At 45.6% G+C, this 16,501-nt stretch overlaps 1 protein-coding gene across 1 annotated transcript in view; it reads right to left on the minus strand.

Moving 5' to 3' along the window:
• Window positions 1–16,501, minus strand: part of LOC142775106 (glutamate receptor ionotropic, delta-2-like) — a 79,353-nt gene that overhangs the window by 55,831 nt on the left and 7,021 nt on the right. The window lies entirely within an intron of this gene.

Consider the following 16,501-nt stretch of genomic DNA (forward strand, 5'->3'; position numbering starts at 1 on the left):
AGGTATGTGAGAGACATTTTGAAGTGGACGATGTTGTAAAATATAAGCACATTAAAACTGGAAATTCAATATTTCTACTACGAGGAAAAGGGGCGGGGCATTGCCTCACCTTTATCCCGGTCTGCCAGAACACATACCCACAAGTGATGACAAGGACAAATAGGTCACACAAAAAAATGCGGGGATGACTTAATGACAGAAAATGAAACGGGGTTGTCATGGAGTCGGTTGAGTGATTTTTGCGACGACGATTCCCCGGGCGTCTCAGACACCACGTCAGCTACATTGTTCGCGTTCATTGAATTCAGTGATGAACGTCTCGTTGCTTTCCGCGTTTCGACGCCAAGAGTTAATACGCCGTGTCAGGGATGACGTGAGGTGTTTTATACTGCAGAACTCTTGTTCCGGGAGAAGTGCTAGTACAAAAAAACTGTTATTGTTGAATGAGGTGGCAGCTGCACTATTAACGGCTGCAGCAAAGTGCGCAAGCAGCCGTTGCACACTATGACCACTGTCGCCCATTTTTGAAGTTTAGGTAGACAGCCTGAACATCTGTGGAGGCATGACACCAGCGGAGAATGTGCGCACAACGGTTACTGTTCATCATAATAATGTGGTGGTAAGAGAACCTATGCAGGATCGCAACCTCTCAAAGAGGTTTGCACGCGTTCGACTGATTATACCTTGAGCCCGCGCAGTGTCCTGCGGTCTTTTAGGTTCGAGACACTGCGCCATGCCCCCTACCGAGTTGCAGAAATTAAGCGCCATCTTCTTCTTCTAACCACTACCCCCACCACGTTTTAGATATGAATCAGCTCTTCGACTATATAGCCTGTGTGACGTTGTCCCTTCATAAGAACGCGCCGCAAATCGCCAAGTACGTCACACCACTGCTGTGCGTTGACGTTATGTTCCCTCGCAGGGCACGCTGACTTCACTTTCTCTCTCGCCGGGGGGGGGGGGGGTGATGCTTTAGGGAAAAATACGGCGGAAATGTAAGGAAATGGTGTGTCGAGTGCACGATAACTGTCTCATGTGAGGACACCTCAACCTATACACTCACGGGGGAACGGGGAATGAAGAGAAGGTTAGAGTGACGAAAAGAAAGTACGCTAAAAAGGGGGGGGGTGAAATCAAGGAGGAGAAAAAAAAATTGCCCGCAGCTTCCCTCGGGGGAACACTGAGGAGGATGCGGACCATATAATTGGTTAACGGGGTGTTAAAGTGCGACTTACTTGGGTCGATGGCTAAATTGGTTAACGTGGTTGTGAAATGGGGTGTTAAATTGCGACTTACTTGGGTCGATGGCTAAATTGGTTAACGTGGTTGTAGGAGGGGGTGTTAAATCAGTGAACACGTACACACGTATGCGAAAGGGCGGCGCTGGTCGAAGGGACGTCGATCATTGTGTTTGTGGATTCGTTGGAATTCATTTCACCGCGACCTTGGACGTCGACGCGCCGTACAAACCAACCGACGAGCGGCAACTGAGCGAGCGAGCGCCGACCTTGAGTATATTATACAGCACGACGGCGCATGCACTGTCAGCTGTTGAATGTTCTCGAAGCGCGACGCCACATGCGCGTCCACTGGAGAATCAGGAGAATTGTAGATGTCGAACGCGGTGTGTAGAAGAGGAAGGGTGCACAGATGGTGGAGGAGTGAAGCGCGCGCGGTGTGTAGAGGAGGAAGGGATGCACAGATGGTGGAAGAGTGGGCGACGGCGCGACGGCGCATGCGCGCGCGTCAGCTGTCGAATGTTCGAGAAGCGGTGCGGACGGCGCACTACAAGGCGCGAGTATAAGATGCTCCGCATCTAAAAAGAAACTGGCGTAATGGAAGGAGGACACGCGTCATTGTGGCGAGCGGCTTATAAAAGTCACTTGGTCAGGCTGGTGTCCTCAAAGAAGTCCAGCAAGGGCAGAGCGGCGATGGTCTACGTCACCTGCCGTGTGCTCGCCGCGGCGACCACAGCTGCCGTCTCGTCCATTCCCCCGCAACACCTGCCGCAACCGCCGCCCGCTACAACGCCGACTCGTCGGTTCACGCGCAATGAATTTGACGCGTGCCTAACGCACTCGTTGAACGTGTCTGTACGTGTCACCTATTTACAAAACCTGCGCCAGCCATCGCTTCAAACGAATCTTTCACCGCAGCAGCCGCTTAAGCGCCGTTCAACCCGTGACGCCACCCGTGCGCGACGCTGCTGCATCGCTAACCATCAGGGTTCATTTCGTGGAGATGGTCCAAGTTTTTTTTTTTTAAGACGATCCTTCTACGCAAAAATTTTGGTCTGTCTGCCTGTCTCTACCTGTCTGCCTGTCTCTACATTTGTCTGTTTGTCCACTCTTAACGGCACCAGGTACTTGAAACGGCCGACTCCATCCGCAGCGCCCACCAATGTTGCTCAAATTTTAGCGTCTATACTTGTGCAATTGTCAATTATTAAGCAATTATTGCGCAAGTCTGGGGCACCATAACAACACGTGTACATTCTGCATGTGCATCTTTTACTAGAAAAGGCATACATAAGTAATTCTAAGGACCATATATAGCGCTTATCACGCTGCGCTGACCTTGCAACGCTTGCACGAAAAGCTGAGTGTTTCCAACGCTTTGCTAAGACGCGATGGTGGTGGCACCTACGCGTCGCCTTGCGTTCTACACCTTATCACCTCTGAGTCGGGCGCGCACACCCGTCTCAGAGCCACACGCTTCGTTTTCCAAGAACACTGCCAGGTGGCGCTCATGTCTCACGTGTGACGTGTCTTGATGCGCTCGTTCGCCTCCGCTGCACGCTCGAGGCACTCTAACGCAGCGCCTCCAAAACACCAATCACTGATTTTCTTGCGCAGAACATCAAATAAATTGTTCACTTTCTCTACACGCAAGACTGTCGTCTTTCGACGACATTTGCAGATTATATGCAGATACATGGCCATTTTTTTTTCTTTTTTTCTTCCCTCCGCCTTTCATACGTTCACTCAGTGCCCCCTCCTCCTTCATAACAACGTCGCTGATTGGTCCTCAAGGGCACACCTAGCGCATCTCCTTTCAGACGCGAAATTGCTACCGCGTTTGTCACAAACATTTTCTGGCAACCGCATTATAACCAGTCTTTCATCTTGGAGAACTGTACAATAAACGGTATACGTATACATGGGGTTATATAGGAGGGTAAATGGGAGTTGAAAAAACAACATTGTCACCAGTTCTCCACTGTGAGTAATTATGTTATAAGTGGTCTACACTATTTAATCACAACCTAATTATAATGAGTTACTCTTTTACTAATCGTAAAAAAAGAAAAAAAAAGAAGAGGTCTCGGGTGCGGCCTCACTGGCGACCACCGGCTGGTAATGCACTCCCTCACCAGATCAGGATTGACCACTCTGGTGCAGAACTTGGCCACTACCTCTCATATCAATGTACCAATTAACCCTTGGAACTCAGTCCCCAGCGGCTGCGAAGCAACTGTTCAAGGCGGCGTTCAGACCTGTGACGCAGCAGAGGGTGCTAAGAATCGCTGATTCCAGACAGGCCGCCATCGGCATCTGAACTTGGCTCCGTTCAACGCTAGAACGCTCTCTAGTGAGGCTAGTTTAGAGGTCACGTGGGGCATATACACTGCTGAAGAACGGACACGTCCTATGCTACTGCGGATTAGTTGACAGAAAGAAACTATAGGTGCGGTTTCTTATACGCAAGATTATCACTGTCAACATAGTAGAATACTATAGCATGAGAGAGAGGGTGACAAGCGTCATAATTAAGCTTAACAAAAGGTACAAGATGAAGTTGGTACAGCCCTACGCGCCTACACCAAGCCGTGATGATCATTTTGCTGAACGCTTCTATAAAGACGTAGATGCAGCACAGTATAGACACAGTAAGAACACAGTATACTATTCTGATGGGCGACTTCAATGCCAAAGTAGGCAAGAAACGGGCCGGAAATCACGCAGTGGGGGAATATGGCATCGGCTCTTGAAAACATAGTGAAAATTGAACAAGTTGTAAAAAGCGGCAAAAGCCTAAAAGCTGAAAGGCGAACTTGTGCATAGGCAAAAATCGGATGTATGCATTAAAGGACAATGAAAGCAATGTCATAACCAATATGGATAGGATAGTTGAGGTGCTGGAAAATTTCTACAAAGAGCTGTAAAGAAGCCGAAATAATCATGATGATATCGTACGTAAGAAGTAAGAATAGCCCAGAGGAATTCGACATCCTACCAGTAACGACAGGGGAAGTAAGGAAAGCCGTAGAAGGAATGCAAAGAGGCAAAGCCGCTGGTGAGGGTATAAAGTAACAACGGACCTGCTGAAAGATGGCGGAGAAATTGTGTCAGAAAAACTGGCCGCCTTATATACGAAGTGTCTCTTGGAGGGTACAAGAATCTTGGAAGAACGCCATCAGTTCAATCCATAAGAAAGGAGACGTGAACGACTTAAAAAAATTATAGGCCGATCAGCTTACTGTCCGTTCTCTACAAAATATTTACAAAAAATAATAACTAATAAAATTAAGGCGACATTGGAGTTCAATCAAATCAACCAAAGGACGAAACAGGATTCCGTACATGCTACTCCACAATAGACCATATTCATACTATCAATCAGCTAATAGAGAAATGCACGGAATACAACCAACCCCCTATACATAGCTTTCATAGACTACGACGAAGCGTTTGACTCAATCGAGACATCAGCAATAATGCTGGCGCTACGGAATCAAGGCATCGACTAACTTAAACATACTGGAAGAACTCGACAGTCGATGCACAACCAACACAGTTCTCCATAAAAAAAAAAGCGACAGAATCCCAATAAAAAAGGTGCAAGGCAGGGAGACACGATCTCTATTCACCACGTGTCTGCAGGAGGTTTTCAGGGCTCAAGATTGAGAAAAGTTGGGGATAAAAATTAATGACGAGTATCTTGGTAACCTGCGATTCACTGGTAACATTGTCTTGATGAGTAACTCAGGGAAAGATTTACCACTCATGATTACTGAACTGGACCCGAAAAGCAGAAGAGTAGGTCTGAAAATTCTTATGTACACAATTTAAGTAATGTGCTGCTACAGTCTCGGCAGAAAACAGCACTTTGCCATACGTGGAGAGGGGCTCGAAGTTGTAAAGAAATATGTCTTCTTAGGAGAGGTAGTAACTGTGGAGCCGAATGTTGAGAGTGAAATAACTAGAAAAATAAGGATGGGGTGAATCACATTCAGCAAGCATTCTCAAATAATTAATGGTAATCTGCCACTAACCCCCAAGAGGAAGGTGTATAACAGTTGCATCTTGCAGGTAGTTACGTATACGGAGCAGAAACATGGAGGCTTACAAAGAGGGTCAAGCATAAATTGAGGACGACGCAGTGAGCGAAATAGAAAGGAAAATAATGGGTGGAAAATAAAGAGACAAGAAGAAACCAGAGTGGGCCAGGTAGCGAGCCTGGGTTAGGGATATCATAGTTGAAATCAAGAAGAAATGAATACGGGCCGTGCACGTAGAACGTGAGCAGGATAACCGCTGGTCATTCAGCGTCAGGGTTGCCACTGGTGGGTGCTTTTCACCAAAATGGCGAATTCGAGAGGCTCGATCGTGGCGGCCTAAAATTAGGAATGGCGACATGGCAAATGTTCGGCCATTTCCGGCCTATGTCTCCACTGAATCATGCATTCTGTGCTCAGTGTGTTCCTAACAAGTGATCAACATTTTTTTTTTCTTTCCTTTAGACACACAAGTATAAGTCATACTTTTTGCGCACTTCAGTACGCCAGTCCTGTTTCTCAATTATTCTAGATTACAGCGTGGCTGGTGCGTCCCCCAGTAACCCACAAGCAAATTGTAAGTGCAAATGCCCCGCCGCGGTGGTCTAGTGGCTAAGGTACTCGGCTGCTCACCCGCAGGTCGCGGGTTCAAATCCCGGCTGTGGCGGCTGCATTTCCGATGGAAGCGGAAAGGTTGTAGGCCCGCGTGCTCAGATCTGGGTGCACGTTAAAGAACACCAGGTGGTTGAAATTTCCGGAGCCCTCCACTACGGCGTCTCTCAATCAAATGGTGGCTTTTGGACGTTAAACCCCACATATCAATCAATAAATTGTAAGTCAGCGGTTTGCTTCGCGTGCCACGAGGCAGGGGTCTTGAACTAAGTTCTTTAAGGTGCTTTAATTTCTAAAGTTTGTTTTCTGAAGTGGCTATATGATAGTTAGGCCGCGTGATTCACCCATAGCTACAAATTCTCTGCAAGCTTGTCATCTTCGTGACTGCTGCATTACCTCCTAATTGACTACGTAAAATTTATTTGGTTATTAACTCATTTTTCGGTCACACTAAGAAGGCAGCTTCTCTGAGTGGCATTCAGCAACTTCAGTGAGGCTGATGTGTAGCGTAAGCTTCGCCACACATCTTGGTGCGTGCATTGTGAAGATTACACAGTACGTTGGAAAAAGTTATTTTCGTTTTTCTGGTGTTCAGCGAATTTTCATGGAAGGATTATCATGAGCGTTCATTCATATTATAAATAGCGTAGCCCTTGCAGCACCAAGAGCATTTCACCGCTATAGTCGGAGAACCAGGCCTTTTTTGCCAATACTTAAAGAAAAATGGTGACTTTTGGCGACTTCCTGCTCGTCGTTTGGCGACTTTTACTTGAAAGTCAGTACTGGATTCCGCGAGAAGGCAAACTCACGAAGCGGAGACAGCAAGTTAAGTGGGTCGATGAGATTTAGAAGTTCGCAACTATAACGTGGCAGCAGAAATCGCAAGACCGGGTTGATTGAAGATGAGAGAGGCTGGGTTGAAGGTGAGAGAGGCCTTTGCCCTGCAGTGGGCATAGTCAGGCTGATGATGATTATGATGAACTCTACTCTGAGCACGCAGTCACGAACTGTCAGATTGCCCCTCTGAAGCGAAGGTCTTCATGCAGACCCTGTCGCTCATATATTTCTCAATGTCATTGTACCACTGTCTTTTTCAACTTGATGGTTCTCTTATACTTATTCAAAACTAACCTTCAGTGGCTAAAGTCTGCATCCGCAAGGGGAAATAACGTGAATAGTCGCCTCTACAAGACAAGAGTAAATCAGGAAAGCGCGAAACAGCCACATTACCAACTGAAAGCTACTAAGACAATTGTCACGAGTGCTATTAGTCCCGAGAGCGAACACTGGCGTCGCTACAGTCGCAGCGAAGCGACGTCACGGCAGGGACTCGCCTGCTCCATCGCCGGTGGTCGCTTCTTTCGGAGCCCAATGTGTACGCGCTCTTAAGCGATACGACTGGTGGTGATCTTTTCTCAATTTCGAGTAGTAACTATTTAAACGTACAAAGTGAATGTATTTAGTGCTGTTAAAACGTAACTAAGCTGCAGAAAGTATGGATCTACTTAGAAAATTAAGGTGCAGGATAGCGAGACAGCGAGACATTATTTGTTTTCACCATGTGCGTACTCGACAAAATCAATGCTAAGAAAATGTTTCTACTGAATCGGTCCTACTTCATTACAACTTCGCATAGACTACGCAAAAAATATTTGTGTAGAAGTATTACAAAAATTAGGGCGTTTTCAGCTTGCTCAAGGCACTGCGATTTACGTGCAAGTTATGTCTGCCTCAGCAAATGTTATGTCATTTGACGAAATTCCGCTTTGGAATGCAGGAGACTTTCGATGAATCTGTATGTCATACACAATCACCTATAATAGTGAGAAAAAAAATGGCAGCATATCCACGGAGTGAATGATGGAGAGTGGAGCGAAGCATTCGTCCGTCCATTCGTTCTTGCTTCCCTCCGTCCATGTGTCCGTCTGTGTAACCGTCCATGCGTCCATCCGCCCGTCCGTGCGTGCGTCTCTTCGTGTGTCCGTCCCTGCGTTCGTCCATGCATCCGCCCCTGCGTCCATTCATGCGTCCATCCATGCATCTGTCTGTGTGTCCGTTCGTCCATCTATTTAACACTCCAAGTACCACCATCTCGCATCTTTTCATCATATATTCCCCATATAGAAGCACCGCCATCCAGCGGACATTCAAAGGACTAAACGAGAGGTGGCACACGCACACCTTCTTACGGCTTGCGCTTCGGGTCTACTTCCCACCTCTAACCACCTTGAGTTCATGGTATATACTAGTTCACTGTATTCATGTCACTGTGGCCCAACGCTCGCTAAACCTTTCTAAAACCACGAAGGTTACGCCCAGCGAGTATAACGTAGCAACCTTTTCCTGTCGGATAGTGCTCAAACATGCCAATGGCTGTTAATGGGAAATGAGAGACAGGAGAATTCGGCTTTTACTTTTTTACGGCTTGCGCTTCATATCTACTTCCATCCTTTAACCACCTCGATTTCATGATATACGTACCAGTTCATTGTATTCATGACACTGCGGGCCCCGCCAAGGTGGTCTAGTGGCTAAGGTACTCGGCTGCTGACCCGCAGGTCGCGGGATCAAATCCCGGCTGTGGTGGCTGCATTTCCGATGGAGGCGGAAATGGTGTAGGCCCGTGTACTCAGATTTGGGTGCACGTTAAAGAACCTCAGGTGGTCGAAATTACCGGAGCCCTCCACTACGGCGTCTCTCATAATCATATGGTGGTTTTGGGACGTTAAACCCCACAAATCAATCAATCAATCAATCATGGCGCTGCGGCTCAACGCTCGCTAAACCTCTCTAAAACTAAGGAGGTTACACCCGGCGAGTATAACGTAGCAACCCTTTCTTGTCAGATAGTGCTCAATGTACATGTCAATGGCTGCTAATGGGGAATGAGAGACAGGAGCATTCGGCTTTTAGTTAACGCGCACACCGTGAACTTTTCATTGTTCAACAAAGCACAGGAGAAATCTCCCACCGGCACCACCTTGCAGGTCAAAATGTAACACTGGTTACACACTACGAGTACGAGGGACGAACAGGTGCCGCTTTAAGGAGCTTCACCCCTAAAAAGTAACGCTGCAGTCCACACAATGGTTTCCGGAATTTCGAGACGTCGGCACACTCAGATCTCATGCACAGATTTCTTCTCAACAGTCGTCAAAATTATGTTGTCGCACAACCTGATTTACGCGAACAGCTGACTCGATCTACTACCACGTCACAAATGGTAATGTTCATTTTATGTAGGAGCACTTCTAATAGCAATCGTTTGCAAAATAAACGCCAGAAAGTCGACATGAACTGTTTCGATGGTGCACTCCGCTTCATACGTGACCCGCGTGATAATGAAACGTCATTTGTCTCACTTAAGCAACGATTGGTCTCGCACGTCATGTTCATATACAGATTGATGCAGCTCCGGGGTAATCAACCATGGGAAAATTTTATTTATCAGGTGGCTATCCAAACTGGTAACTATCCAACTATCCAAACAACACAGTTGTTATGATGTTGCACGTAGACACTATCCGAAATCAGTAGCGCTTTTGCAATTAACCTCAACTTGTCCTTGTAGTGAAACGGAGCACCGAAATTATTGGCAAAAGCTCCATCGTGCTAGACGACCTGATGGATTCCTTGAGATTCGCGAGCCAACAAGGGAATGGTGGTCGCTAACTACCCTGAATGAGCGGCCATACAAGCATGGGCGGAAGTTTGTTATGGCCCAGACAACAGCGAGGCATTCCTGTTTGGTTGCAGAATAGTATTTCTCCGCTGGGGTTAAAGTTCTGTTTGCATAAAAGATCACGCGCTCTACGCTATTATGCCACTGAACCAATACCGCTCCTAGTCCAACGTTGCTGCGCGTCTGTGTGTAACTTCGTGTTGGTGCTTTCGTCAAAATGACCCAGTACAGGCGGAGCCTGCAGGTTTTGGAGGGTGTAAAACACGTGGCGTTGATCTGGACCCCAAACAAACGGGACACTATCTTTTCTAAGCTTGTTGGGGGGGTTCAGTGATCTTCGAAAAGTTTTTGACAAAGCTCCTGTAGTACGAGCAGAGCCCCAGAAATTGGCGTAGGTCGCGCTTATTTGTGGGCACGGGAAATGCTGCAAAAGCGCGGGTTTCCTCCGGATCTGGGTGGATGCCGACATGGCTCACAACATGGCCAAGTAACTTCTGTTCTTCGTATCCGAAATGGCACTTCTCGTGTTTGAGAGAAAGCCCAGCTGTTCTAATTGCCTGAAAAACTGCCTGAACGCGTTGGACGTGTTGTTGGAACGCCTCTGCAAAGACCATGACGTCGTCAAGGTAAACAAGACATGATTTCCGTTCGAGCCCCGTTAGAACCGTATCCATGAGTTCGTGTAAAATAGGTGGCGCTGAGCATAGACAGTAAGGCAGAACTCGTACAGGCCATCTGGAGTAATAAAATCCGTCTTTTCGCGGTCACGCTCCTCAACTGCGATTTGCCAGTTGCCGCTATGGAAGTCCACAGAGAAAAAAATATTTAGCATTTTGTATACGGTCCAGCGAGTCATCTATCTGGGGTAGAGGATAAACGTCTTTTTTGGTGACCTTGTTCAGTTTACGGTAATCAACGCAAAAACGCAACGTACTATCCTTCTTTACTAGCACAAATAGCGAAGTCCAGGAACTGGTAGGTGGCTGAACGACGTCGTCCTGAAGCACCTGCTTGACTTAGCCACGTATAGCGTCTTGTTTTTTTTGTTTTTTTTTGCGACACTTTATAGGTATAGTGTCGAATGGGCCTCTCTGTGGGTTCCATGATGATATGATGCTGAACAAGTGGTGTCTGCATGCACATGCAGCTTTCACGTACATCGGCGTTTAGTTCGCATGTCTTTTACCACGTGCCCCATAACTTTTATCTTTTTGAGTCTCGCGCGATGTCAAGAAATGGGTCGCGGCAAAAAAAAAAGAAGAAAAACAAAAGGAAGACGTTCACAGCGTAGCTTGGTTTGCCGCCGTTCATCGTCAACAGCAGCAGAGATAAGACCGGCGAGTTGTAACGTTGAAGAGGCTAGTCGTTCCCCGATTCTACGGCAACAAATCGCTATACGTATCTTTAAAAAAAACACTGCCTGGCTGCACCTGAAATTTCGAAAAAGCAGCCAAACAATTTTTTTTTCATCTTTACAGCATTGCCCGTATGCCCATCGTTTGCCCGGTTCGCGACGTAGGGCTAGTCGGCGGCGGCGTCAAGCAAAATTGAGAACAGCTGTGCCTAGCTAAACCAATGTAAACATAGTCAAACCTTATAAAGCCATGTTGACCATTGTAAAACCTAACTAGCAATGCATGAGTAAGCTAACGAAATCACACTGTGATAAGCCCTATTTAAGCCGAGCTGAGATTCTTGTACCTAGTCATGCCGCGCAAGGTAAGATGTGCGGAGCTTAGACCGATACCATAGTTAAGACTGAGCCAAAGATGTAGTGCTGATTGGGCACCTAATTAAGCCTAGCTTGGCATAAGACGCAACCTAATTGATATCAAGCTTCTAATATGCAAATTAAGGCAATTGCTTATTTAGAGAAATAAGATACTCCGGGCTGCGATCACGAAGCGATTTTCAATCAAACCCGATCGATACCTGGCGAATACTCGTGAATCGCAATGTGATCGCGTGACCATTCTGTGCATGAGCGTGTGAGTGAACGTGTGCCTATAGTCAAGCCTGGACAAGCCAGTTCTGACGACCTTTGCTCTGCCACAGCGTTGCACGAGTCGGTGGAAGCTGAGCAAATTTGTTACCATGTCGAAAGGCTCGCCGATGGCAGATCTTTAAAGGGTTGCCATACGTTTAATGACCAAAGAGTCAAATGGTAGCATTTGGAAATGTGGAGTTCTAGGTTACTTGACTTGTCACGTAGGTTAACTTGTCGCCTCTGCGTTTTTCGAGCTTTCTTCTACTGTTTAGCATTCTGTGGCAGCACAGAAAGCACTTATACTTTTTATAATAATTGTTGGTAGTTTTGCGTCCAGAATACGCGATGGGAATGAGAGAGATGCTGCAGTGGAGGGCCCGGCCGTTCTACGACGTGGGGTTAACGTTCTTTTAAATTTGAGAACACGAGCTTCTAGCAGATTGAGTCCATCGAAGTGTGGCCACGAACTCGGTCCCGCGAAGTAACACGGTGTTACCTAACATAGGGCTCAAAGTAGAAAGTATACGTCTGTTGTGGCCGCCTTTTTGATGAAGGTGACAAAGCTTGAGGCTCATAATGCGCCCATTAAAGAGCCCCCGTGGTCGAAATTTTCGGTGACCTACAGTACGGCATCTCATATAAAATATGGTCATTTTGCGAAAATAAACCCCAACAATTACTATGGTTATTGAAGTAATGGTCATCGTTCTAAAAGATGTTGGTTCACACTAAACACAAATCGGCGCATAACACGTGTTCTGCCGCTACAAATTTGCTGGTCACATGGCTTCGTTCACCAATGTACTCAACGAAACAAAAAACACTAGAAAAATAACGTTATTCGAAAGCTGGCTGGCACATGAGTTTTATAATAAACTAGAAATATTAATAAAAATATATGATGTTATACATGCCAAGACCACGATGCGAATATGAAGTCTGCCATGTGATTCTCTTCTTGACGTATACGCCCAAAACACTGTTACACAGACCACGACTGGACTCGCTCCAGTCTTCTACCTATAAGGACTCGAGCCCTCCAGTACCTTGTGCGCAATACCTCCTTTCCACGCTTAGCCTTCCGCGGTGGCCAAGGCACTCGTTTGCTGACCCGCAGGTCATGGGATCGAATCCCGGCTACGGCGGCTGCGTTTTCGATGGAAGCCAGAAACGTTAGGCCCGTGTGCTTACATTTTGGTGTACGTTAAGGAACCCCAGCTGGTCGAAATTTCCGGAGCTCTTTACTGCGGCGTCTATAATCATATGGTTGGTGGTTTCGGGACGTTAAACCCTGATTATTATTATTATTATTATTATTATTATTATTATTATTATTATTATTATTATTATTATTATTATTATTATTATTATTATTATTATTATTATTATTATTATTATTATTATTATTATTATTATTATTATTATTATTATTATTATTATTATTATTATTATTATTATTATTATTATTATTATTATTACCCTTTCCAGGCCTATGGGAGTGAGTCGACGGCAGTTTCCCAAGTTGCTAAGCGTTGAAGAAGGTCGCCGGAGAGCCCGATCTCATGCCACTGCTGGTAAGCTGGGTCAAATACACGATCGAGATGTCTTGAAGCCTTTTAGCGTCTTATGCCCTTGACTGAGTTTTATGGCTGAGGACTCCTTGAGCTAGCCCCGGTGATCAAGCCACTTGAGCTTTCTTCTAGTGTAGTAATCAACAATGTCGGTACATGAGACTGCGCATATGGAACTGATAAAAACCTACTATCCTGCACTGTGTCAAGGTGTTCTGCCCATGATTCTCCAAGATGGCTCTGTTTCAGAAGAGAGAAGCGTTAATGCTCGCCGAAACTGAGAATTCCGCTCATGTAAAAAAAAAAGGTTGATTCAGCAACACAAGCTTTGCCCTGGTTCTCCCATTGCTGGTGAGTCGCTAATAATGTATAATGCGTATTTAAATGACATAATTATATTATAAAAAACTACCCTTATGCTTTTCCAATTAAAAAATATGTTGCTTTACTCATTTTGCAGTTAACTAAATAAACTCCTGGTTCCCCTTCCTTTGTTGTTTAAGTAATGGTTAGCGTAATAACAATGAAATAATAACACTAGAGCCACTTACGTGCTCAATAACCAGAAAAGAAACTGGCACTGCTCCAAATATTGTAGGTGCAACGCTTTAATGAAAAAACAAGCAACTTAATATTCAGCAATCACGCTATAGAATAATAATTGCAAGAAAATTACGTGTCAAAACTTTGATATGTCGTTGATATGTTCCCAGAGGAGGGCTGGACAAACTATTACTTACAGGCTACAGGACGCGCTTAGCGCGTAGCGTGCGTCTCCCGTACTCTGTTTCTAGGAGGAGAATGCAGAGGAGGGTGGCTGAAATTTCAATCATCTGGGGTTACTTCACGTGAATTTACACCTACGTACGTTCATGGTACGCACATCTAAATGTAAGTACTCTAAGTAACGCTTGTCCTTCGGATCGGCAATCGAGCACAGTAACCACCAACAAAAACTCTGTTTAAAAAGAAAGAAAGAAAAATATACTTCGCATTCAAACCTGCACCGCGCCAAAATGACCACGCGCGACCTTCCAGATCGGTCGCTCAGCCAACTAGGCCACAACGCCAGCGGGATGCGCTGCCATAAGATTGGTGTTATGAAGGTACTATATATGGTCCAAGACGCAAGTCAAAGGTACGACTGTGTTGTATAAAACTGAATTTTCAACGTATTTATTATCACGCAGAAACATGATTGCGGGCTCAAATCAAAGCTTAGTCTTCATACTACTCAGACCTCGGAGAAATTTGCAGGTTTCCACCTAGTTTTTTCGAATGGCTTTTTTTTTTAGAAAAGCAGGGTGTGTTTTCCGTTGCTTCCATGGAGTCTCATTGTGTAAACTTTATTTGTCGTGGGAACAGAATCGTAAGCCCCGATGTTAACGACGCTGCATTTGTGATGTGCTGTACAGCTCGTAGAACGTGCCACTTTAAGAAGTTTTGAAATTTCCGCCTCTACGATTTTTGATCGTCGAAAAATGACCTCGTCCCATTGAAAATGTGAGAGCTTCAAGCCGTGGCCGCTAGGAGCGCTGATCAGCCTGTGTTTGATTGATTGATATGAGTGGTTTAACGTCACAAAACCACCATATCAATATGAGAGACGCCGTAGTGGAGGGCTCCGGAAATTTCGACCACCTGGAGTTTTTTACTTGCACTCAAAACTGAGCACACGGGCCTACAACATTTCAGCCTCCATCGGAAATGCAGCCGCCGCAGACTGCGATCTCTCAACCTGCGGGTCAGCAGCCGAGTACCTTAGCCACTAGACCACCACGGCGGGGCAATCATTCGGTGCGATCAGTCGATCTAAAGGGCACAACCAGATACATCCATCCATCCAGATCAGTCGGTGTATATAAGAACAAGGGTGACAGAAAAATTTCAACAACGAAGTGCCTTATGCACCACAATAGACAAGGATGGTTCAAGTGGCGCAGTGCCTCCATTTTCAAAACGATAGTGGGAATGGGCTGAAAAGAGGGTTCCTAGTAGTACATCAACAGGCCTGGATGGCATCCCAATTATACTGATAAAGACATTGGGTACCAAGTCTAAGCATAAGCAGACTTTGAAAGAGACAGCGAGCAAAACAATAATCGATGTTGAAGTCCCCGATAGATGGAAACTTAGCAGGATGAGCATGATCTATAAAGGAACGGGGAACAAAGCTGACATAAATATCTACCTTCCTATAACAGTGACATCAGTGGTCTACAGGCTGGCAATGCAGATTATAAAGGAAAGACTGCAAGCATGAGTAGAGGATGAGGGGGTACTAGGGGAACTCCAGAATGAGTTTCGGAAACACGGGAGGTTGGAAGACAATCTGTTCTCTCTGACGCAGTGCATCGAAATAGCAGAACAGGAAAATGGGCCCCTCTGGCTAGCATTTTTGGATATCAAGGGAGCGTACGATAGTGTAGTTCAAGAAGACTTCTGGGGAATACTGGACACACTAGATGTGGAAGATGGAGTCACTAATATTTTAAAGGATATCTCTAAAAGTAACAAGGTAGTTATAAAATGGGAAAAACAGGTATCCAATCCTACAGAGATAAAACGGGGGCTTAGGCAGGGGTGTCATGTCACCCTTGTTATTCATGATGTACCTACAAGAATTAGAGGACAAATTAGAGGGGAGTGGACTTGGCTTCAACCTCACTTTCGTAAACAAGGAAAACTCATTGAACAGACACTACCAGCATTGATGTACACCGATGAGATAGTGCTAATGGCCACCAACAAGGAATATTTGCAGAGATGGATGGACATCTGCAGTAATGAAGCGATAGGCTCAATTTCAGATTCAGTAAGAAAAATCATATGTCTATATTTTAATGATAATGAAGGTAGTGAGCTTAGGATACGGGAGGTCGCGCTAGTTATAAGAGATAAATACAAATATCTGGGCGTATGGATAAGCGATTGGACCGAGTACCTAAGGGAACACGAAATATACGAAACGACTAAAGGCAACAGGAATGCAGCGGCGATGAAAAAGCGGCACTGTGGAATTACAATGAGTATGATGTTGTGAGAGGAATATGGAAAAGGGTCATGGTTCCTGGTCTGACGTTTGGCAATGCGGTCTTGTGCATGAGATCAGAAGTTCAAGCAAGATTAGAAATTAAATAACGTGGAATAGGTATGCTTGCTTTAGGAGCTCACGGGAATAAATCAAATCACGGAGTACACGGGGATATGGGACGAACATCATTTGAGGGCAGGGAAGCCGGCAGAATGATAAAATTTAAGAAGCGATTGAGAAAAATGGAGGAGGAGCGCCAGGCTAGGAATGTTTTCAGCTACTTGTACATGAGGAATATCAATAAAACGGAGGAAGCAACTCAATTGACGGGTAAATA

Source organism: Rhipicephalus microplus, chromosome X, assembly GCF_043290135.1.
Source record: "Rhipicephalus microplus isolate Deutch F79 chromosome X, USDA_Rmic, whole genome shotgun sequence".
Lineage (NCBI taxonomy): Eukaryota > Metazoa > Arthropoda > Arachnida > Ixodida > Ixodidae > Rhipicephalus > Rhipicephalus microplus.